The sequence below is a fragment of the Pelobates fuscus genome, chromosome 2 (genome assembly GCF_036172605.1).
Source record: "Pelobates fuscus isolate aPelFus1 chromosome 2, aPelFus1.pri, whole genome shotgun sequence".
Taxonomy (NCBI): Eukaryota; Metazoa; Chordata; class Amphibia; order Anura; family Pelobatidae; genus Pelobates; species Pelobates fuscus.
The window spans coordinates 6758957-6772685 of NC_086318.1; the positions used below are offsets into that span (position 1 = coordinate 6758957).

At 36.9% G+C, this 13729-nt stretch overlaps 1 protein-coding gene across 2 annotated transcripts in view; it reads left to right on the top strand.

Annotated features, from left to right (window-relative positions):
- The window catches only part of DPYSL5 (dihydropyrimidinase like 5), a 179107-nt gene that overhangs the window by 86729 nt on the left and 78649 nt on the right, over positions 1–13729 (top strand). The window lies entirely within an intron of this gene.

The window sequence follows — 13729 nt, forward strand, 5'->3', positions numbered from 1 at the left end:
CAGGGATTTCTTATATAACGGTTCCTGTGGTTGAAAATCTCTCAGAGCCACAGGTGTAATATCAACAGGAAGGTTACCCTGCAAATAGATAATCCCACAATAACACAGGTATAATAACTGGACGGTTACCCTGCAAATAGATAATCCCACAATAACACAGGTATAATAACTGGACGGTTACCCTGCAAATAGATAATCCCATAATAACACAGGTATAATAACAGGAAGGTTACCCTGCAAATAGAGAATCCCATAATAACACAGGTATAATAACAGGAAGGTTACCCTGCATATAGAGAATCCCATAATAACACAGGTATAATAACAGGAAGGTTACCCTGCAAATAGAGAATCCCATAATAACACAGGTATAATAACAGGAAGGTTACCCTGCGAATAGAGAAACCCATAATAACACAGGTATAATAACAGGAAGGTTACCCTGCAAATAGAGAATCCCATAATAACACAGGTATAATAACTGGAAGGTTACCCTGCATATAGATAATCCCACAATAACACAGGTATAATAACTGGAAGGTTACCCTGCAAATAGAGAATCCCATAATAACACAGGTATAATAACAGGAAGGTTACCCTGCAAATAGAGAATCCCATAATAACACAGGTATAATAACTGGAAGGTTACCCTGCGAACAGAGAATCCCATAATAACACAGGTATAATAACTGGAAGGTTACCCTGCGAATAGAGAATCCCATAATAACACAGGTATAATAACTGGAAGGTTACCCTGCAAATAGAGAATCCCATAATAACACAGGTATAATAACTGGAAGGTTACCCTGCGAATAGAGAATCCCATAATAACACAGGTATAATAACTGGAAGGTTACCCTGCAAATAGAGAATCCCATAATAACACAGGTATAGTAACTGGAAGGTTACCCTGCAAATAGAGAATCCCATAATAACACAGGTATAATAACTGGAAGGTTACCCTGCAAATAGAGAATCCCATAATAACACAGGTATAATAACTGGAAGGTTACCCTGCAAATAGAGAATCCCATAATAACACAGGTATAATAACTGGAAGGTTACCCTGCAAATAGAGAATCCCATAATAACACAGGTATAATAACTGGAAGGTTACCCTGCAAATAGAGAATCCCATAATAGCACAGGTATAATAACTGGAAGGTTACCCTGCAAATAGAGAATCCCATAATAACACAGGTATAATAACTGGAAGGTTACCCTGCAAATAGAGAATCCCATAATAACACAGGTATAATATCAGGAAGGTTACCCTGCAAATAGAGAATCCCATAATAACACAGGTATAATAACTGGAAGGTTACCCTGCAAATAGAGAATCCCATAATAACACAGGTATAATAACAGGAAGGTTACCCTGCAAATAGAGAATCCCATAATAACACAGGTATTATATCAGGAAGGTTACCCTGCGAATAGAGAATACCATAATAACACAGGTATTATATCAGGAAGGTTACCCCGCAAATAGAGAATCCCATAATAACACAGGTATAATAACTGGAAGTTTACCCTGCAAATAGAGAATCCCATAATAACACAGGTATAATAACTGGAAAGTTACCCTGCAAATAGAGAATCCCATAATAACACAGGTATAATAACTGGAAGGTTACCCTGCAAATAGAGAATCCCATAATAACACAGGTATAATAACAGGAAGGTTACCCTGCGAATAGAGAATCCCATAATAACACAGGTATAATAACTGGAAGGTTACGCTGCAAATAGAGAATCCCATAATAACACAGGTATAATAACCAGAAGGTTACCCTGCAAATAGAGAGTCCCATAATAACACAGGTATAATAACTGGAAGGTTACCCTGCAAATAGAGAATCCCATAATAACACAGGTATAATAACTGGAAGGTTACCCTGCAAATAGAGAATCCCATAATAACACAGGTATAATATCAGGAAGGTTACCCTGCAAATAGAGAATCAAATAATAACACAGGTATAATAACTGGAAGGTTACCCTGCAAATAGAGAATCCCATAATAACACAGGTATAATAACAGGAAGGTTACCCTGCGAATAGAGAAACCCATAATAACACAGGTATAATAACAGGAAGGTTACCCTGCAAATAGAGAATTCCATAATAACACAGGTATAATAACTGGAAGGTTACCCTGCAAATAGAGAATCCCATAATAACACAGGTATAATAACTGGAAGGTTACCCTGCAAATAGAGAATCCCATAATAACACAGGTATAATATCAGGAAGGTTACCCCGCAAATAGAGAATCCCATAATAACACAGGTATAATAACAGGAAGGTTACCCTGCAAATAGAGAATCCCATAATAACACAGGTATAATATCAGGAAGGTTAACCCGCAAATAGAGAATCCCATAATAACACAGGTATAATAACAGGAAGGTTACCCTGCAAATAGAGAATCCCATAATAACACAGGTATAATAACTGGAAGGTTACCCTGCAAATAGACAATCCCATAATAACACAGGTATAATAACTGGAAGGTTACTCTGCAAATAGAGAATCCCATAATAACACAGGCATAATAACTGGAAGGTTACCCTGCAAATAGAGAATCCCATAATAACACAGGTATAATAACAGGAAGGTTACCCTGCGAATAGAGAATCCCATAATAACACAGGTATAATAAAAGGAAGATTACCCTGCAAATAGAGAATCCCATAATAACTGGAAGGTTACCCTGCGAATAGAGAATCCCATAATAACTGGAAGGTTACACTGCGAATAGAGAATCCCATAATAACACAGGTATAATAACTGGAAGGTTACCCTGCAAATAGAGAATCCCATAATAACACAGGTATAATAACAGGAAGGTTACCCTGCAAATAGAGAATCCCATAATAACACAGGTATAATAACTGGAAGGTTACCCTGCAAATAGAGAATCCCATAATAACACAGGTATAATAACTGGAAGGTTACCCTGCAAATAGAGAATCCCATAATAACACAGGTATAATAACAGGAAGGTTACCCTGCAAATAGAGAATCCCATAATAACACAGGTATAATAACAGGAAGGTTACCCTGCGAATAGAGAATCCCATAATAACACAGGTATAATAACTGGAAGGTTACGCTGCAAATAGAGAATCCCATAATAACACAGGTATAATAACCAGAAGGTTACCCTGCGAATAGAGAATCCCATAATAACACAGGTATAATAACAGGAAGGTTACCCTGCAAATAGAGAATCCCATAATAACACAGGTATAATAACTGGAAAGTTACCCTGCAAATAGAGAATCCCATAATAACACAGTTATAATAACTGGAAGGTTACCCTGCAAATAGAGAATCCCATAATAACACAGGTATAATAACAGGAAGGTTACCCTGCGAATAGAGAAACCCATAATAACACAGGTATAATAACAGGAAGGTTACCCTGCAAATAGAGAATCCCATTATAACACAGGTATAATAACTGGAAAGTTACCCTGCAAATAGAGAATCCCATAATAACACCGGTATAATAACTGGAAGGTTACCCTGCAAATAGAGAATCCCATAATAACAGAGGTATAATAACTGGAAGGTTGCCCTGCAAATAGAGAATCCCATAATAACACAGGTATAATAACTGGAAGGTTACCCTGCAAATAGAGAATCCCATTATAACACAGGTATAATAACTGGAAGGTTACCCTGCAAATAGACAATCCCATAATAACACAGGTATAATAACAGGAAGGTTACCCTGCAAATATAGAATCCCCGTAATAACACAGGTATAATAACAGGAAGGTTACCCTGCAAATAGAGAATCCCATAATAACACAGGTATAATAACTGGAAGGTTACCCTGCAAATAGAGAATCCCATAATAACACAGGTATAATAACTGGAAGGTTACCCTGCAAATAGAGAATCCCATAATAACACAGGTACAATAACTGGAAGGTTACCCTGCAAATAGAGAATCCCATAATAACACAGGTATAATATCAGGAAGGTTACCCTGCAAATAGAGAATCCCATAATAACACAGGTATAATAACAGGAAGGTTACCCTGCAAATAGAGAATCCCCGTAATAACACAGGTATAATAACAGGAAGATTACCCTGCGAATAGAGAATCCCATAATAACACAGGTATAATAACAGGAAGATTACCCTGCAAATAGAGAATCCCATAATAACACAGGTATAATAACTGGAAGGTTACCCTGCAAATAGAGAATCCCCGTAATAACACAGGTATAATAACAGGAAGGTTACCCTGCAAATAGAGAATCCCATAATAACACAGGTATGATAACAGGAAGGTTACCCTGCAAATAGTGAATCCCATAATAACACAGGTATAATAACTGGAAGGTTACCCTGCAAATAGTGAATCCCATAATAACACAGGTATAATAACTGGAAGGTTACCCTGCAAATAGTGAATCCCATAATAACACAGGTATAATAACTGGAAGGTTACCCTGCAAATAGAGAATCCCATAATAACACAGGTATAATAACTGGAAGGTTACCCTGCAAATAGAGAATCCCATAATAACACAGGTATAATAACTGGAAGGTTACCCTGGAAATAGAGAATCCCATAATAACACAGGTATAATAACAGGAAGGTTACCCTGCAAATAGAGAATCCCATAATAACACAGGTATAACAACTGGAAGGTTACCCTGCAAATAGAGAATCCCATAATAACACAGGTATAATAACTGGAAGGGTACCCTGCAAATAGAGAATCCCATAATAACACAGGTATAATAACAGGAAGGTTACCCTGCAAATAGAGAATCCCATAATAACACAGGTATAATAACTGGAAGGTTACCCTGCAAATAGAGAATCCCATAATAACACAGGTATAATAACTGGAAGGTTACCCTGCAAATAGAGAATCCCATAATAACACAGGTATAATAACTGGAAGGTTACCCTGCAAATAGAAAATCCCATAATAACACAGGTATAATAACAGGAAGGTTACCCTGCAAATAGAGAATCCCATAATAACACAGGTATAATAACAGGAAGGTTACCCTGCGAATAGAGAATCCCATAATAACACAGGTATAATAACTGGAAAGTTACCCTGCAAATAGAGAATCCCATAATAACACAGGTATAATAACAGGAAGGTTACCCTGCGAATAGAGAATCCCATAATAACACAGGTATAATAACTGGAAGGTTACGCTGCAAATAGAGAATCCCATAATAACACAGGTATAATAACCAGAAGGTTACCCTGCGAATAGAGAATCCCATAATAACACAGGTATAATAACAGGAAGGTTACCCTGCAAATAGAGAATCCCATAATAACACAGGTATAATAACTGGAAAGTTACCCTGCAAATAGAGAATCCCATAATAACACAGGTATAATAACTGGAAGGTTACCCTGCAAATAGAGAATCCCATAATAACACAGGTATAATAACAGGAAGGTTACCCTGCGAATAGAGAAACCCATAATAACACAGGTATAATAACAGGAAGGTTACCCTGCAAATAGAGAATTCCCTAATAACACAGGTATAATAACTGGAAGGTTACCCTGCAAATAGAGAATCCCATAATAACACAGGTATAATAACTGGAAGGTTACCCTGCAAATAGAGAATCCCATAATAACACAGGTATAATATCAGGAAGGTTACCCCGCAAATAGAGAATCCCATAATAACACAGGTATAATAACAGGAAGGTTACCCTGCAAATAGAGAATCCCATAATAACACAGGTATAATATCAGGAAGGTTACCCCGCAAATAGAGAATCCCATAATAACACAGGTATAATAACAGGAAGGTTACCCTGCAAATAGAGAATCCCATAATAACACAGGTATAATAACTGGAAGGTTACCCTGCAAATAGACAATCCCATAATAACACAGGTATAATAACTGGAAGGTTACTCTGCAAATAGAGAATCCCATAATAACACAGGCATAATAACTGGAAGGTTACCCTGCAAATAGAGAATCCCATAATAACACCGGTATAATAACAGGAAGGTTACCCTGCGAATAGAGAGTCCCATAATAACTGGAAGGTTACCCTGCGAATAGAGAATCCCATAATAACTGGAAGGTTACCCTGCGAATAGAGAATCCCATAATAACACAGGTATAATAACGGGAAGGTTACCCTGCAAATAGAGAATCCCATAATAACACAGGTATAATAACTGGAAGGTTACCCTGCAAATAGAGAATCCCATAATAACACAGGTATTATAACTGGAAGGTTACCCTGCAAATAGAGAATCCCATAATAACACAGGTATAATAACAGGAAGGTTTACTTGCAAATAGAGAATCCCATAATAACACAGGTATAATAACAGGAAGGTTACCCTGCGAATAGAGAAACCCATAATAACACACGTATAATAACAGGAAGGTTACCCTGCAAATAGAGAATTCCATAATAACACAGGTATAATAACTGGAAGGTTACCCTGCAAATAGAGAATCCCATTATAACACAGGTATAATAAGTGGAAGGTTACCCTGCAAATAGAGAATCCCATAATAACACAGGTATAATAACTGGAAGGTTACCCTGCAAATAGAGAATCCCATAATAACACAGGTATAATAACTGGAAGGTTACGCTGCAAATAGAGAATCCCATAATAACACAGGTATAATATCAGGAAGGTTACCCTGCAAATAGCGAATCCCATAATAACACAGGTATAATAACTGGAAGGTTACCCTGCAAATAGAGAATCCCATAATAACACAGGTATAATAACTGGAAGGTTACCCTACAAATAGAGAATCCCATAATAACACAGGTATAATAACTGGAAGGTTACCCTGCAAATAGAGAATCCCATAATAACACAGGTATAATAACTGGAAGGTAACCCTGCAAATAGAGAATCCCATAATAACACAGGTATAATAACTGGAAGGTTACCCTGCAAATAGAGAATCCCATAATAACACAGGTATAATAACTGGAAGGTTACCCTTCAAATAGAGAATCCCATAATAACACAGGTATAATATCAGGAAGGTTACCCTGCAAATAGAGAATCCCATAATAACACACGTATAATAACTGGAAGGTTACCCTGCAAATAGAGAATCCCATAATAACACAGGTATAATAACTGGAAGGTTACCCTGCGAATAGAGAATCCCATAATAACACAGGTATAATAACTGGAAGGTTACCCTGCAAATAGAGAATCCCACAATAACACAGGTATAATAACTTAAAGGTTACCCTGCAAATAGAGAATCCCATAATAACACAGGTATAATAACTGGAAGGTTACCCTGCAAATAGAGAATCCCATAATAACACAGGTATAATAACTGGAAGGTTACCCTGCAAATAGAGAATCCCATAATAACACAGGTATAATAACAGGAAGGTTACCCTGCAAATAGAGAATCCCCGTAATAACACAGGTATAATAACAGGAAGGTTACCCTGCAAATAGAGAATCCCATAATAACACAGGTATAATAACAGGAAGGTTACCCTGCAAATAGAGAATCCCATAATAACACAGGTATAATAACAGGAAGGTTACGCTGCAAATAGAGAATCCCATAATAACACAGGTATAATAACAGGAAGGTTACCCTGCAAATAGAGAATCCCATTATAACACAGGTATAATAACTGGAAAGTTACCCTGCAAATAGAGAATCCCATAACAAAGGTATAATAACAGGAAGGTTACCCTGCAAATAGAGAATCCCATAATAACACAGGTATAATAACAGGAAGGTTTCCCCGCAAATAGATAATCCCATAATAACACAGGTATAATAACTGGAAGGTTACCCCGAAAATAGAGAATCCCATAATAACACAGGTATAATAACAGGAAGGTTACCCTGCAAATAGAGAATCCCATAATAACACAGGTATAATAACTGGAAGGTTACCCTGCAAATAGAGAATCCCATAATAACACAGGTATAATAACAGGAAGGTTACCCTGCAAATAGAGAATCCCAGTAATAACACAGGTATAATAACAGGAAGGTTACGCTGCAAATAGAGAATCCCATAATAACACAGGTATAATAACAGGAAGGTTACCCTGCAAATAGAGAATCCCATTATAACACAGGTATAATAACTGGAAAGTTACCCTGCAAATAGAGAATCCCATAATAACACAGGTATAATAACAGGAAGGTTACCCTGCAAATAGAGAATCCCATAATAACACAGGTATAATAACAGGAAGGTTTCCCCGCAAATAGAGAATCCCATAATAACACAGGTATAATAACTGGAAGGTTACCCCGCAAATAGAGAATCCCATAATAACACAGGTATAATAACTGGAAGGTTACCCTGCAAATAGAGAATCCCATAATAACACAGGTTTAATATCAGGAAGGTTACCCTGCAAATAGAGAATCCCATAATAACACAGGTATAATAACTGGAAGGGTACCCTGAAAATAGAGAATCCCATAATAACACAGGTATAATAACAGGAAGGTTACCCTGCGAATAGAGAATCCCATAATAACACAGGTATAATAACTGGAAGGTTACCCTGCAAGTAGAGAATCCCATAATAACACAGGCATAATAACTGGAAGGTTACCCTGCAAATAGAGAATCCCATAATAACACAGGTATAATAACAGGAAGGTTACCCTGCGAATAGAGAATCCCATAATAACACAGGTATAATAACTGGAAGGTTACCCTGCAAATAGAGAATCCCATAATAACACAGGTATAATAACAGGAAGGTTACCCCGCAAATAGAGAATCCCATAATAACACAGGTATAATAACTGGAAGGTTACCCTGCAAATAGAGAATCCCATAATAACACAGGTATAATAACTGGAAGGTTACCCTGCAAATAGAGAATTCCATAATAACACAGGTATAATAACAGGAAGGTTACCCTGCAAATAGAGAATTCCATAATAACACAGGTATAATAACTGGAAGGTTACCCTGAATAGAGAATCCCATTATAACACAGGTATAATAAGTGGAAGGTTACCCTGCAAATAGAGAATCCCATAATAACACAGGTATAATAACTGGAAGGTTACCCTGCAAATAGAGAATCCCATAATAACACAGGCATAATAACGGGAAGGTTACCCTGCAAATAGAGAATCCCATAATAACACAGGTATAATAACTGGAAGGTTACCCTGCAAATAGAGAATCCCATAATAACACAGGTATAATAACTGGAAGGTTACCCTGCAAATAGAGAATCCCATAATAACACAGGTATAATAACTGGAAGGTTACCCTGCAAATAGAGAATCCCATAATAACACAGGTATAATATCAGGAAGGTTACCCTGCAAATAGCGAATCCCATAATAACACAGGTATAATAACTGGAAGGTTACCCTGCAAATAGAGAATCCCATAATAACACAGGTATAATAACTGGAAGGTTACCCTGCAAATAGAGAATCCCATAATAACACAGGTATAATAACTGGAAGGTTACCCTGCAAATAGAGAATCCCATAATAACACAGGTATAATAACTGGAAGGTAACCCTGCAAATAGAGAATCCCATAATAACACAGGTATAATAACTGGAAGGTTACCCTGCAAATAGAGAATCCCATAATAACACAGGTATAATAACTGGAAGGTTACCCTTCAAATAGAGAATCCCATAATAACACAGGTATAATATCAGGAAGGTTACCCTGCAAATAGAGAATCCCATAATAACACAGGTATAATATCAGGAAGGTTACCCTGCAAATAGAGAATCCCATAATAACACAGGTATAATAACTGGAAGGTTACCCTGCAAATAGAGAATCCCATAATAACACAGGTATAATAACTGGAAGGTTACCCTGCAAATAGAGAATCCCATAATAACACAGGTATAATAACTGGAAGGTAACCCTGCAAATAGAGAATCCCATAATAACACAGGTATAATAACTGGAAGGTTACCCTTCAAATAGAGAATCCCATAATAACACAGGTATAATATCAGGAAGGTTACCCTGCAAATAGAGAATCCCATAATAACACAGGTATAATATCAGGAAGGTTACCCTGCAAATAGAGAATCCCATAATAACACACGTATAATAACTGGAAGGTTACCCTGCAAATAGAGAATCCCATAATAACACAGGTTTAATATCAGGAAGGTTACCCTGAAAATAGAGAATCCCATAATGACACAGGTATAATAACAGGAAGGTTACCCTGCGAATAGAGAATCCCATAATAACACAGGTATAATAACTGGAAGGTTACCCTGCAAATAGAGAATCCCATAATAACACAGGCATAATAACTGGAAGGTTACCCTGCAAATAGAGAATCCCATAATAACACAGGTATAATAACAGGAAGGTTACCCTGCGAATAGAGAATCCCATAATAACACAGGTATAATAACTGGAAGGTTACCCTGCAAATAGAGAATCCCATAATAACACAGGTATAATAACAGGAAGGTTACCCCGCAAATAGAGAATCCCATAATAACACAGGTATAATAACTGGAAGGTTACCCTGCAAATAGAGAATCCCATAATAACACAGGTATAATAACTGGAAGGTTACCCTGCAAATAGAGAATCCCATAATAACACAGGTATAATAACTGGAAGGTTACCCTGCAAATAGAGAATCCCATAATAACACAGGTATAATAACAGGAAGGTTACCCTGCGAATAGAGAAACCCATAATAACACACGTATAATAACAGGAAGGTTACCCTGCAAATAGAGAATTCCATAATAACACAGGTATAATAACAGGAAGGTTACCCTGCAAATAGAGAATTCCATAATAACACAGGTATAATAACTGGAAGGTTACCCTGCAAATAGAGAATCCCATTATAACACAGGTATAATAAGTGGAAGGTTACCCTGCAAATAGAGAATCCCATAATAACACAGGTATAATAACTGGAAGGTTACCCTGCAAATAGAGAATCCCATAATAACACAGGCATAATAACAGGAAGGTTACCCTGCAAATAGAGAATCCCATAATAACACAGGTATAATAACTGGAAGGTTACCCTGCAAATAGAGAATCCCATAATAACACAGGTATAATAACTGGAAGGTTACCCTGCAAATAGAGAATCCCATAATAACACAGGTATAATAACTGGAAGGTTACCCTGCAAATAGAGAATCCCATAATAACACAGGTATAATATCAGGAAGGTTACCCTGCAAATAGCGAATCCCATAATAACACAGGTATAATAACTGGAAGGTTACCCTGCAAATAGAGAATCCCATAATAACACAGGTATAATAACTGGAAGGTTACCCTGCGAATAGAGAATCCCATAATAGCACAGGTATAATAACTGGAAGGTTACCCTGCAAATAGAGAATCCCATAATAACACAGGTATAATAACTGGAAGGTTACCCTGCAAATAGAGAATCCCATAATAACACAGGTATAATAACTGGAAGGTTACCCTGCAAATAGAGAATCCCATAATAACACAGGTATAATAACTGGAAGGTAACCCTGCAAATAGAGAATCCCATAATAACACAGGTATAATAACTGGAAGGTTACCCTGCAAATAGAGAATCCCATAATAACACAGGTATAATAACTGGAAGGTTACCCTTCAAATAGAGAATCCCATAATAACACAGGTATAATATCAGGAAGGTTACCCTGCAAATAGAGAATCCCATAATAACACAGGTATAATATCAGGAAGGTTACCCTGCAAATAGAGAATCCCATAATAACACACGTATAATAACTGGAAGGTTACCCTGCAAATAGAGAATCCCATAATAACACAGGTATAATAACTGGAAGGTTACCCTGCGAATAGAGAATCCCATAATAACACAGGTATAATAACTGGAAGGTTACCCTGCAAATAGAGAATCCCATAATAACACAGGTATAATAACTGGAAGGTTACCCTGCAAATAGAGAATCCCACAATAACACAGGTATAATAACTGGAAGGTTACCCTGCAAATAGAGAATCCCATAATAACACAGGTATAATAACTGGAAGGTTACCCTGCAAATAGAGAATCCCATAATAACACAGGTATAATAACTGGAAGGTTACCCTGCAAATAGAGAATCCCATAATAACACAAGTATAATAACTGGAAGGTTACCCTGCAAATAGAGAATCCCATAATAACACAGGTTTAATATCAGGAAGGTTACCCTGCAAATAGAGAATCCCATAATAACACAGGTATAATAACTGGAAGGGTACCCTGAAAATAGAGAATCCCATAATAACACAGGTATAATAACAGGAAGGTTACCCTGCGAATAGTGAATCCCATAATAACACAGGTATAATAACAGGAAGGTTACCCCGCAAATAGAGAATCCCATAATAACACAGGTATAATAACAGGAAGGTTACCCTGCGAATAGAGAATCCCATAATAACACAGGTATAATAACTGGAAGGTTACGCTGCAAATAGAGAATCCCATAATAACACAGGTATAATAACAGGAAGGTTACCCTGCAAATAGCGAATCCCATAATAACACAGGTATAATAACTGGAAGGTTACCCTGAAAATAGAGAATCCCATAATAACACAGGTATAATAACTGGAAGGTTACCCTGCAAATAGAGAATCCCATAATAACACAAGTATAATATCAGGAAGGTTACCCCGCAAATAGAGAATCCCATAATAACACAGGTTTAATAACAGGAAGGTTACCCTGCAAATAGAGAATCCCATAATAACACAGGTATAATAACTGGAAGGTTACCCTGCAAATAGAGAATCCCATAATAACACAGGTATAATAACAGGAAGGTTACCCTGCGAATAGAGAATCCCATAATAACACAGGTATAATAACAGGAAGGTTACCCTGCAAATAGAGAATCCCATAATAACACAGGTATAATATCAGGAAGGTTACCCTGCAAATAGAGAATCCCATAATAACACAGGTATAATAACTGGAAGGTTACCCTGCAAATAGAGAATCCCATAATAACACAGGTATTATATCAGGAAGGTTACCCTGCGAATAGAGAATCCCATAATAACACAGGTATAATAACTGGAAGGTAACCCTGCAAATAGAGAATCCCATAATAACACAGGTATAATAACAGGAAGGTTACCCTGCAAATAGAGAATCCCATAATAACACAGGTATAATAACTGGAAGGTTACCCTGCAAATAGAGAATCCCATAATAACACAGGTATAATAACAGGAAGGTTACCCTGCAAATAGAGAATCCCATAATAACACAGGTATGATAACAGGAAGGTTACCCTGCAAATAGAGAATCCCATAATAACACAGGTATGATAACAGGAAGGTTACCCTGCAAATAGAGAATCCCATAATAACACAGGTATGATAACAGGAAGGTTACCCTGCAAATAGAGAATCCCATAATAACACAGGTATAATAACAGGAAGGTTACCCTGCGAATAGAGAATCCCATAATAACACAGGTATAATAACAGGAAGGTTACCCTGCAAATAGAGAATCCCATAATAACACAGGTATAATAACAGGAAGGTTACCCTGCAAATAGAGAATCCCATAATAACACAGGTATAATAACTGGAAGGTTACCCCGCAAATAGAGAATCCCATAATAACACAGGTATAATAACTGGAAGGTTACCCTGCAAATAGAGAATCCCATAATAACACAGGTTTAATATCAGGAAGGTTACCCTGCAAATAGAGAATCCCATAATAACACAGG